Below are 11,974 nucleotides of genomic sequence, written 5' to 3'. Positions count from 1 at the left end.
TGTTTTTTAGTCAAGGCGACTTTTTACTGGTGAGGACACGAATCTATGCACCGTTCAATCCGCGAGTCACTTATACGCGAAGACATAGGCGCGTCTACAAGCTTACCCCGCCTGGTCCAACCATAGCTCTTGAAAGAGCCACCGAAGGTAAGGTGCAGAAATAAGCCTTTGAGCTCGCTGGCAGGAGATAGTGATCACCTGAGGTCGACTACCAGGGTATGTATGATAACACTTAAAGAATCGTGTTTGTGTTGATGAGTGGTATGATGAATTCCTGTGCTAAAAGGCGATGCATCAAATGTCTGTTCAGTTGCTAAAAGCTGCTTTTTGCAATGGCTATGATGATAATTTTGACAGGAGGATGAGCGTCATATAAAGCCAGTGAATATGTGATAATGAAGTCTCTCCTTGCCAGGGATGGGAACACCCACCAGCGATTCAATACTGGCTAAAAGAAAGTGAAAGAGATACCAAATGGAAGTGAAAGTGATACCAAATGAAAGACCCATCCAAGAAAAACCAAGAGAGCAAGAGCAGCAAAATTGATGCAGATTATCTCCGAGAAAAGCCAAGAGTTCAAAGGTTATTTTTTATTGGTCACATACACCTAGGTGTAGTGAAATGCTTCTTGCCAATGCAGCACATGAAGAAAGAATACAGACATAACAGTAATAAAGAAATTTAAACATAAAAACATCCCCCCACTATGGCTCCCACTGTGGGGGAAGGCACAATGTCCAGTCCCCATCCCATGTCCACCCATAGTCGGGCCCATTGAGGCCTCAGTTGCCTTTACGGAGACCCGATGTTCCAGGCCGTTCTTGCCGGGTGATGGTGCTCCGGCGTCGGGAGAATCCTCTCAACGGCATGGGAACCCTGGAACGGACGCTTCCCCTACCGGAGACCGCGGCTTCCGAAGCCAACAAGGCCGCGCCGGATGGAGCTCCACCACTGGCGATCTCGTCGCGAGATCCCAGGCTCCCGATGTAAAGTTCAGCGCCACCGCCCGCAGCTCCGCGATGTTCATCGGCGGTCTTCAGCTCACCGGAGTTCCAGCGTGGTGTCCCGGGCAAGGCATTGCCCGCTCCGCTCCGTGATGGCGCTCCAGCGCTGTGCCGCCGCCGAAGCCGAGGTACTGGGCGCTCCCCTCAGGAAACACCGCTCCAGGCCCGCTGGTAGGCCGCGAGGACGGGTCGAAACTGCAGCCCTAGAAAGCAGTTTCCCCCTTCCCCCCCCCCCCCCCCCCACATAAAAAGGCTAGAACTCCTAAAAACAAAAACACTCAACTAACTAAAAATAAGAAAAAATATGAAAAACAGACAGCTGCAGGCTGGGCAGCCATACCACACAGGACGGCGCCCCGACCAGACCAGAAGTAGCTGGAGATGGAGACAACATCAATGGGAAACCTGGTTGGTATTCATTTGTTTACTTGTTTCTACTCATTGGTTACTTTTGTTGTTACTTGAGGTGTGTTTTTTTAACTTGTAGGTTCAGGGCCGGCCTTAGGAGGTGCGGGGCCCAATTGGGAACTATTTTGGTGAGCCCCAGGTTCCCAGCCAAGGTCTGTCAGCCCAGTTATTTAGTATATATTATGAAATTGTACACTGAGGTGCTATGGATTATACACTGTCTGAATCTCTCCTCCCGTTTGACTGTCAGTAGCTCCACTGGCTTCCAATCATTACCGTAGCTGCTAATTACCATTATGCCCTTGGAGACAGCGGTTGATTGGACGGGAGGAGACCAGATTGTTGATTGGATGGGAATTTTAAGGCGAGCTGGTTGGTGATTGGACGCAACCCCCTTAGAGACGGCGGTTGATTGGCCACCAAATAATTGGGTACAAATTGACAAATGGGAAAATAATAAAATCGATGGTCGGTGCGAACTCAGTGGACTATCTGCCCTGTATCTCCAAACTAAACAGTATAACATGCAGGTACATTTATTTAAAATAAAATTCAGTGATTATTTCACATGATTTCTCACTGTATCTGACCAATCTCTGTTTAAGATGTTTGGTCTGCCTTCGGCATTGACTCTGAACTAGAAACCTAAACCAGACTCAATTGTATCGTCACATTGGACTCAGTAAACTCACACATCTCTGCATTCAGGAGGCTGCCGTGGTTGGAATCACCGGCTCTGAGACCAGAGTGGGTAAAGCGACCTGAGATCAATACATAAGATGATAGCTCTTCTCAATAAAAAAAAAGTGAAGTTTTTCAATCTAACCATGATGGCTAGAGCTTCTTGCAAGGTGATCTATGACCTCGCTAAGTAAATATTGTCGTAACGCTCAGTTGAGGTCAAATGAAGAAGATATTCATTACATTGTTCAGTGGAGCCAATGGATGTTTGACTGAAAGCAGTGAAGAAAGCAATCTCCACACTGCTTGGCCCCGCATTTAATGAAGTGACTTTTAAATTACTTGAAATAAAAGTTGATTTCGTTTTGTAACAAATGTCAACTGTGCTTCTAATGAAAGAGAAATCAATACACTTCTTTCTCTAACCTTCCGTAATTCAGTTGACTTTTATTTAAAGTGGAAGATGCAAACATTGTCAGCTCCACCTGGACTTCACCCAGAGTGACTGGGAAGTCCAGAACATGGGGCCACAGTTTAAGAATAAGGGGGTAGGTCATTTAGAAACACATTTTCACCCAGAGAGTTGTGAATCTGTGCAATTCTCTGCCACAGAAGGCAGTGGTGGCCAATTCACTGGATGTTTTCAAGAGCGAGTTAGATTTAGCTCTTAGGGCTAACGGAATCAAGGGATATGGGGAGAAAGCAGGAACGTGGATACTGATTTTAGATGATCCGCCATGATCATATAGAATGGCAGTGCTGGCTTGAAGGGCCGAATGGCCTACTCCTGCACCTATTTTCTATGTTTCTGTTTCTATGACTGATAGAAATGTATGCTCCATTCTTGAAGGTATCTCGTGCGGGATTTGAAATCCCCGTCAAGTCATAATGTACCAATAAAGATGCTCTGCTTCCTTTCCATAGATTATCTGCTCTAGTTTAGTTTAGTGATACAGCAGGGAAACAGGCCCTTCGGCCCACCCAGTCCGCACCGACCAGCAATCCCCGCACACAAACACTATCCCACACACACTAGTGACAATTTACATTTGTACCAAGCCACTTAACCTACTACCTGCACGTCTTTGGAGAGCAGGAAGAAATGGAAGATCTCGGAGAAAACCAATGCAGGTCACGGGGAGAACGTATAAATTCCGTACAGACAGCACCGGTCATCAGGAAAGAACCTGGGTCTCGAGCTGTGAGGCAGCCACTGTACCACTGCGACACTGCAGCGAAGGTTTTTTTCGTGCAAGATTTGAAAGCCCCGTCAAGTCATAATGAACCAACAAAGATGCTCTATTTTCTTTCCATAGATTATCTGTTTAGTTTAGTTGAGAGATACAGCGCGGAAACAGGCCCTTCGGCCCACCGAGTCTGCACCGACCCCTGCACACAAACACTATCCTGCACACAGTTCTTCAGACTGAGAGTCAGGGGAGAGGGAAACTAGAGGTATGAAAGGATACAGAATAAATCACAGAACAGAATGATCTGTTCAGTACCTTTTCTCACCTCTAGTTTTCCTAATAATATGGAAACCTTTGAAGCATTGAAACGAAGATAGACACAACATGCTGGAGTGACTCGGTGGGACAGGCAGCATCTCTGGATACAAGGAATGGGTGACGTTTTGGGTTGAGGCCCTTCTTCAGACCCTTCAACCATTGAGGTCTGTGAAACAGTGCAGGGCAATGCACCTTCTAGTTTTGTCCAGCACATTGGGGAAGTGAGTTATGCTTTACTCTAAAACCTTGGCAACAAAAGTCAATGACCACCCCTCCCCCCCCCTAACAGAAAGGAACCGCAGATGCAGCCGTCACCGCAAAACGTCAATGATTCCGGGAATGCCGCGGTGACAGGGTGAGAGAGAGACGAAATGGGAGCAGGGGAGAGAGAGAGGGAGGGACGGAGAGAGCGAAAGACAGAGACACAACGTAGGTCGGTAGGTGAATGACTAACCTGCACACCAAGAAGAAGCTCGTGGTCTGAGCCCTCAACCATGATGAGTTTTAAGAAATTCTCAATGTCGTCAATGCATCGATCTACATTCCTCAGTGTAATTGTGTTTTGACCAAGTATTAATGACGTCGCGTTCCTTTGAATAAAATTCACAGGGCGTCATTAATACCTGGTCAAAACACAATTACATTTACTGAGGAATGTGGATCGATTAATTGATGACACATTGTATAACTACGTGTTAACTACTGGCTGTTAACGTGCTAGTAGTTAACACATCGTTTTTGTCTGATGGCCGGTGCAATGGTTTTTAACCATGTTCGTTTAAAAAAAAATAAAATTATTTAACAAGGCAAAAGTTAAAAAAATTAAAAAATTGTATTTAGAAACGCAAATTCGTATTTCCGTACGAAATAAGGAAAATTAGCGCGGGGCCCCCCATTGGCGCTGGGCCCAATTGGGAGCAATCGGTCAAATCAGCTTAAGGCAGGCCCTGTGTAGGTTTTTTACTTGGGATGGGTTTGTTTAATTGAAGCAAGCTTTTTACTAATGGTTTGTTTTACTCTGTTTTTATAACTGTTTAGTGGGTTGGGGGGGGGGGGGGGGGGTTGTTTACTGGAGCAGGTTGTTTACATGAGTTGTCCACTCGAGCTGTACTTACTGCGGGTGCAGGTTTAGCCGACAGCAGAAACTTTAACAGATTTGGTTTCCCTGCTCAAAAATCTGTTCATGCTGATTGGACGAAACCCGAGGTCTGATCAGCTTTGGGGGCGGGTGCTGCGAGCGTTTAAATGGTGGATGGGCCTGGCTTCCGCTTCCAGTCATGGAGCCGCATGTCCACAGGAAGCTCCGCAATTTCAAGATCGCTCTGACAGGAGCGCAGCACCAGGTCTCATCGCTCCCCACCTGGTGCTGTTCCATGCAGTGCTTCCAGCAATCCAACAAATTGCTCCTTCCACTCCCCCACACGGGTGATCACTCTGGACAGAAGGATGGACCAGAGTTTGGTTGTACCAGCACTTCTGTAGGTCAATTCAATGGTGCGTTGGGCAGTATTTGTGATCCGTCAGTGCATTAGTGAAGGCAACAATTACAAAGGCAGAGAGAGATAATTATTCTGACACCACTCAATTGTATTGTAGGTCATACCGTGGATCTGAATGGAAAACCTGTACTGCCTGGAAGCCCACGTTGTGCTCCTTAGGGAGGCCATCCGAAATGCATCTGAAGGATGAGATCAGTACTACCAGAGCTCAGCTGTCATAGACCCACTGAAGGCCAGTGAGCTTAACTTGGCCAGGTTGTGCACGTGATCCGTCCACGGAGAGAATTGTTCCCTGTCCGAGAAGATGAAGTACATCTACAACCTTCCTTCAAGAGATAAAAAGGTACATAGAAGAGAATGATAACGGGGATGTGGATCCTGTAATACTGTTCTATGAAGGCAATTATATGTGGAAAGCTGATCGCCCTGACATCATCACAAAAAAAGGCCCGGCTAGCTACGTATGAACATAAAGTAGAAAAATTGAAAGAATTGGAGAAAAAACCATATAAACATACAGGACCAGTTGGTACTAAAACAGATTAAGGAAATAAGGGGGGAGATAGAAACATAGAAAATAGGTGCAGGAGTAGGCCATTCGGCCCTTCGAGCCTGCACCGCCATTCAATATCATGGCTGATCAATGACGGATCCATCACAAATCCCTCACATGGCTGAGATAGATGAGATCCTCAGGGGAGATATGGAAAAAAGGGCAAGATTTGTAAAGCAGACCTATTATGAAGTAGGTCCAAAGGCAACTAGACTCCTGGCCAGACGCCTGCGCAAACAGCAGGCCTCTAATACAATTCATAAAATAAGATCCTAAAACCAATCAATTATCACATAAGCCAGATGAGATAGAAAGAATATTTGAAGAATACTATAAGAAACTATTCTAAACCACCATTAGCTGACGAAAGGACAATGAGAAGTTTTCTTAACTCACTTGATCTGCCATCCATTGGTGAGACACAAAATAATACCATTACGTCACAATTTACAGTTAAGGAGCTAGAAGCTGCAATCAGTAGACTTGAGGCTAGTAAATCACCAGGCAGTGATGGGTTTCCACCAGAATGGTACAAGGCCTTTAAGAAAAAGCTAACACCTCTGCTCCTGTCTTGCTTTAACTGGACCCTTAAAGAGGGCAGGGCTCCCCCATCATGGAAGGAAACAATTATTACCATTTTACCTAAGGAAGGCAAAGACAAAGAGCAATGTAAACATTTCAGGCCAATCTCAATTTTAAATGTAGACTACAAACTATTTACCTCAATCATTTGCAAAAGACTCGAGACTTTTGTCCCAGATCTGATTAATGAAGACCAAACTGGATTTATTCGGGGGCGTCAAACACAGGATAATATTAGAAGAACCCTCCACATTGTGGATAATGCTAAAAAAAATGATACAAATATGGTCCTGGTCAGTTTAGATGCAGAAAAAGCCTTTGATAGTGTTAGTTGGGTATTTTTATATGAAGTACTAAGGAGATTTGGTTTCAATGAAGATGCAATTCGGTGTATTAAAACAATATATCAGAAGCCTACAGCTAGGATTAAGGTAAATGGAAACATCAAAAATGATCCAGTTAGAGAGGGGCACAAGGCAAAGATGCTGTCTTTCTCCTACTCTCTTCGTTTTGTATATTAAACCCTTAGCACAAGCAATAAGGCAGAGAGAAGACCTGCAGGGGTCAAAATAGGGGGGAAATAACATATTGGTCTTTTCGCTGATGTCATTATTTTTCTTGAACAACCAGATATATGTCTCCCAAATCTAATGAACCTATTTGAAACATATGGATACTACTCAGGGTATAAACTGAATATAACAAAAACACAAATTCTTTCATTCAATTATTCTCCATCCCAACAAATCAGAGATGCATATAATCTGAAATGGAATTCTAAAACGATGCAGTATCTTGGTGTAACTATACCCAAAACACTTTCCAACATGTTTGAAACTAATTATAACAAAATTGAAGAAAACATCAAAAAGGATGTTGAAAGGTGGTCGACCCTTCCTCTAGACTTCAGTGCCAGAATACAAATGGTAAAAATGAATATCCTACCTAAACTACTATATTTATTCCAAACTTTCCCAATTAATCTTCCCCGAGATAAATTCATAGCCTGGGATAAAATGATCTCTAGATTCATTTGGAATAGCAAAAAAACAAGAATAAAACTAACAACACTTCAACTGCCGAAAAGCACGGTTGGAATGGCTTTACCAAATCTGAGGAAATACTTTTATGCAGCTGAACTCAGGCCTCTGGCTTGTTGGTGTAGACCTGATTATGAATCTCGATGGAAAGAAATGGAAAGGGAGATACAGGGTTACCAGACCCAGATTTTGGTGGGAGACAAATATCTGATAGGGGCTTTGAGACATGCTATGGATCCAATAGCAGCATTTATGTTAGAAATATGGAATGTTATAGTGGAAAAATACAAATTAAAAAGAGGGGTTTACACGCATTGAAGTGGTTCGCATATGACTCAAAGTTTAAGCCAGGGGTGTATGATTCAAAATTCAAAGAATGGGAACAAAAAGGCATAACGGCAATATATACAATTTCAGAAAATGGCGAGTTTATGAGCTTCCAAGATTTAAAGTCAAAGTATGGTCTCAAAAACAAAGATATTTTTAGATACTTGCAATTAAGAGACTACTTTACAAAAGAGATAAGGCCAGAACTAGATGAAACTTCAAATAATGTGATCAAGGTGATTGTGGATGCATACAAACAGAAGGGGTCTCGGGTCATCTCTGTTTTCTACCAAGCTCTGGTGGGAAGCGGGGGAAGAATCAACACTACATAAAAACAAAATGGGAAGCAGAAATAAAGATTCAAATAAGAGAAGAAGAATGGTATCAAATGTGTGAAACACAATGTTCATCTACAAGCTCACTAGTATGGAGAAAATTTTGCTGGAAGAATCTATCTCGCTTTTTTATAACACCCAAAATAAAAAGCAGACAACTTGCTGTCCAACAACACTGTTGGAGGCTGTGTGGGAGTACGGAGGCAGACCACTCGCATATTTTCAGGAACTGTGTAAAAAATAAGGCCGTACTTGGAAAATGTTAATGCAGTTGTAAAAAATATCTTGGGTTATAAAATCCCAAATACCTGCCCTGTGATGTATCTGGTGCGTATTAAAGATATTGTAAAAATAGAAGATCCATATTTGATTAAAGTTTTGCTTGTAGCAAGTAAGAAGACCATTACCAGGCAGTGATTTAATGAAAAAAGTCCAAAACAGGAACAGTGGTTAGAAATTGTGTGAGACATCTTTAATATGGAGAAATTGACATATTCCTTGAGAGTCAAGGAGAATTCATTTGAGAAAAATGGACCGTTTATTTGAACCATGACACCAATTAGATAAATGCCGAGTTAGATATGGGAAGATTGTGTTATATAGAACTAGATGGTATGTTTGTATGAATATTTTTGTTTTATTTATGGTGATGGTGTTGCACTGTTTTGTATATATCTCTGAAAAATCAATAAAAATTTAAGTGAAAAAAAAAAAGAAATACGCAAGTATAGTTCAGATGAAGAATTGATGTTGAGACTTGGTAGCAGGTGTCATAATTTATTAGTAATGGCATTGTGACAACGTAAAGTGCAGGAACAGAAATATTCAAGTTTATCTTCTACTGAACACTACATCCCTTCTCCAACTTATGGATCCGTGTGTGATAATGCTCGCTCGCGATGCATGGGACACGGTTGGTGTGTGAATGGTGTTTGATAAAAACTGTGCCTGCATCTAGTGCCTGACCTGAGAGGTTTTGGGGTTGGTAATGGTCTATGATTTTTAATTTTTCTATGGATGTACGGAAACTATTATTTATTTTATGTAAAACACTTTGGTTTCAACGCGAGTTGATTTAAACGTGCTATATAAATAAAATTTACTTACTTACTATGTCAAACCAGAGGAAAAGGTTGAGTTTGGCTTGGAAAGTAGGTTGGGAAGAGGTGAGTTGGAAGACATGCAGAGTTATTAGACTCATTAAAGAGAACTGTCGCCCCAAGATTTGCTTGACCTTAAAAGTGCGGGAACATGAAGCAGTGAAGATAGAGCAGTTCTTTGAAATCTAACAGCCAAATGGTTGACAGATGCATTCTGATTAATTCAAGATTCACGAGAGTTTATTGTCATGTGTCCCAGATAGGACAATGAAAATCTTGCTTTGCTTCAGCACAACAGAATATGGTAGGCAAGAGAGTGAAGACGATCCATATAATGAGGATAATGCAAAAGTTAGTAGAAATGTGCTTTGGGTTCTGAAATGTGTTGCTGGTGCAATCTGGTTCAAGAAAATGATGGTTGATGGAAAGATGTAGTTCTTGAACCTGGAGAGAAAGATTGTCAGGTTGCTGAGTATCTTTTAAGAGGCACCAGCGAGAGCTGCAATTTGCATTTTATTTTGTCTGGATGCCTTATTTCTCTATTTGCTTACTTACATACCCTGCAAGTGTAATTCAGACCAGTATTTGTTCTTCAGGCTGGGTAGAAAGAGTCATAATTAATCTATCTAGCTGCAATACAAAGTAAAGAATAAGCCTTACCTTGATTGAATTGTTAAAGGCTGTTAAAGGGAGCGAGGTGGGCCGTCGAGTTGTGAGAAAGGCAGACAATGTCGTCCAATAGAGGCTTGGCTGCTCAGAACAGGGACACGGTGGGTGTCGGAGAGAAGATAAAGAAGAGGAGCCTGTGACAATGGTAGGTACAACAAATCCTGAAAGTGACACCAAGGGATCTCTGGTCATGAAGCCTATCCTTGTCAGAGGACAAACACCCTATTCAAGTCAACACTAGACAAAAGGAAGCGGAAATAACCAAGCAGAAAACATACATGGGAGGAACAGCAGCATCAGAACCATACACAGATTGTCTCTTGGAAAACCAAGGCATCATAACTGACCAGAAGTAGCTGGAGCTAACGTCGATGGGGAACCAAGATGGGGAACTTTGCAGTGTCATTGGATTCACCATCAGGGCAAAGCCAGAAGAAAGATGTCAAATAGCCTGACCAACACTGAAAGGGCTCTGCAAGCAAGGCAGAATCTCCAGGATTGATGCATCTACTTGCTTGAAGATGGAGCCATCACCAATTCAACATGGAAGAAAAGTAACCACCAATGATGACGAAGAGGAAAAGACACAGCCAGGACTTAACAGGAGAGCATGAGCATCTTAATTGACGCTGCTTGTTGTTGGGAAACACAAGCGAGGAGGTTAAAGAGAGCAAGCTGTGACGTCCAAGAGAGGATTCAGCAGCTGAAGACGGGCCCGCGTTGGGTTCTGGAGGTTGGACGAAGATGGGCCCTCGGTGGGTGCCGGAGGATGGAGAAAAGATGATGAGGAGCATCTGCCAATGGAGGTTACGACAAATGCAGAACAGGACACCTGGTAATGAAGCATATCCTTGTCACAGGACAGAACCCACACCCAATTCAACACTGGACAAAATGTGGAACGAACATACATGGGAAAACAGGAGCATCAGAACCTGACAACGGATTGTCACTGTGTAAACCAAGGCATCACAACTGACGAGAAGTAGCTGGAGCTAACGATGATTGAGAATCAAGCAGGACTCCTCTTTGCAGTGTCATTGGATTCACCAGAAGGGCAAAGCCAGAAGAAAGACGTCAAATAGCGTGACCAGCTCTGGGAGGACTCTGCTAGCAAGGCAGAATCTCCAGGAATGATGCATCTTTGACTTAAGATGGAGCCATCACTAATTTAACACTGAACGAAAGAAAATAGTAGTGATGTCTAGGAGGAAAAGACCCATCCAGGACCAAACAGCAGATTATGAGCTTCATAACTGATGCTGCTTGTTGGTGGGAATCACAGGCAAGGAAGTTGAAGAGAGCAAGTTGTATCGTCCAAGAGAGGATTCAGCAGCTAAAGACGGGCCTTCGGTGGGTGCCGGATGTTGGACGTTACCGTGGCGGGTGCCGGACTGAAGATGAAGAAAAGCAAGAAGCAAAGATAGTTGCGACAAATGACCCACTTTCGTCACCCAAGCAAGATGGTTAAAGAGAGTGAGCTGGGCCCTCAGGGAGCGAGGAAGACGGATGGAGCTGTCCCAAAGAGGACTCTGCAGCTGAAGACAGGCCCTCGGTGGGTGCCGGAGGTTGGAGAGAAGACAACTAGGAGCAAGTCCCAATGGTAATTAGGACAAATGCAGAACGCGACACCTGAAAGCCAAGGGATCTCTGGTAATGAAGCCTATCTTTGTCACAGGACACACACCCAAATCAACTGGACAAAATGAGGAAGGAACATACATGGGAGGACCAGGAGCATTAAAACCCTACTACAGATTGTCTGTGGGAAAACAAAGGCATCGCAACTCACCTGAAGTAGCCGGAGCTAACGTTGGTTGAGAACCAAGCTGGACTCCTCTTTGCAGTGTCATTGGCTCCACCAGAAGGGCAAAGCCAGAAGAAAAATGTCAAATAGCCTGACCAGCTCTGGGAGGACTCTGCTAGCAAGGCAGAATCTCCAGGAATGATGCAACTTTTTGACTGAAGATGGAGCCATCACCAATTTAACACTGAAGAAAAGAAAATACCAGTGATGACGAGGAGGAAAAGACCCATCTAGGACCAAACAGATGATCATGTGCTTCATAACTGACGCTGCTTGTTCGTGGGAAACACAGGCAAGGACGTTGAAGAGATCAAGTTGTGTCGTCCAAGAGAGGTTTCGGCAGCTAAAGACGGGCCTGCGGTGGGTGCCGGAGGTTGGACCTTACTGCGGTGGGTGCAGGACAGAAGCTGAAGAAGAGCACGAAGCAAAGATAGTTACGACAACTGACCCACTTTCATCAC

The 11,974-nt window shown here is 43.6% G+C and overlaps 2 long non-coding RNA genes across 2 annotated transcripts; both read left to right on the top strand.

The window, feature by feature from the left end:
* The first annotated feature begins 384 nt into the window (after positions 1–384).
* Positions 385–5,447, top strand: LOC116972845. The gene is made up of 3 exons (XR_004411917.1): positions 385–582; positions 1,369–1,412; positions 5,198–5,447. It is a non-coding gene; the product is annotated as an uncharacterized LOC116972845 (long non-coding RNA).
* A 4,844-nt stretch (positions 5,448–10,291) lies between these two features.
* Positions 10,292–11,368, top strand: LOC116973448. Its single transcript, XR_004412060.1, has 3 exons — positions 10,292–10,541; positions 10,777–10,782; positions 11,351–11,368. It is a non-coding gene; the product is annotated as an uncharacterized LOC116973448 (long non-coding RNA).
* Positions 11,369–11,974: the final 606 nt, after the last annotated feature.

Source organism: Amblyraja radiata, chromosome 5 (genome assembly GCF_010909765.2).
Source record: "Amblyraja radiata isolate CabotCenter1 chromosome 5, sAmbRad1.1.pri, whole genome shotgun sequence".
NCBI lineage: Eukaryota > Metazoa > Chordata > Chondrichthyes > Rajiformes > Rajidae > Amblyraja > Amblyraja radiata.
The sequence above is the reverse complement of the archived record's forward strand: the minus strand, read 5'-3'. Positions and strand labels throughout refer to the sequence as shown.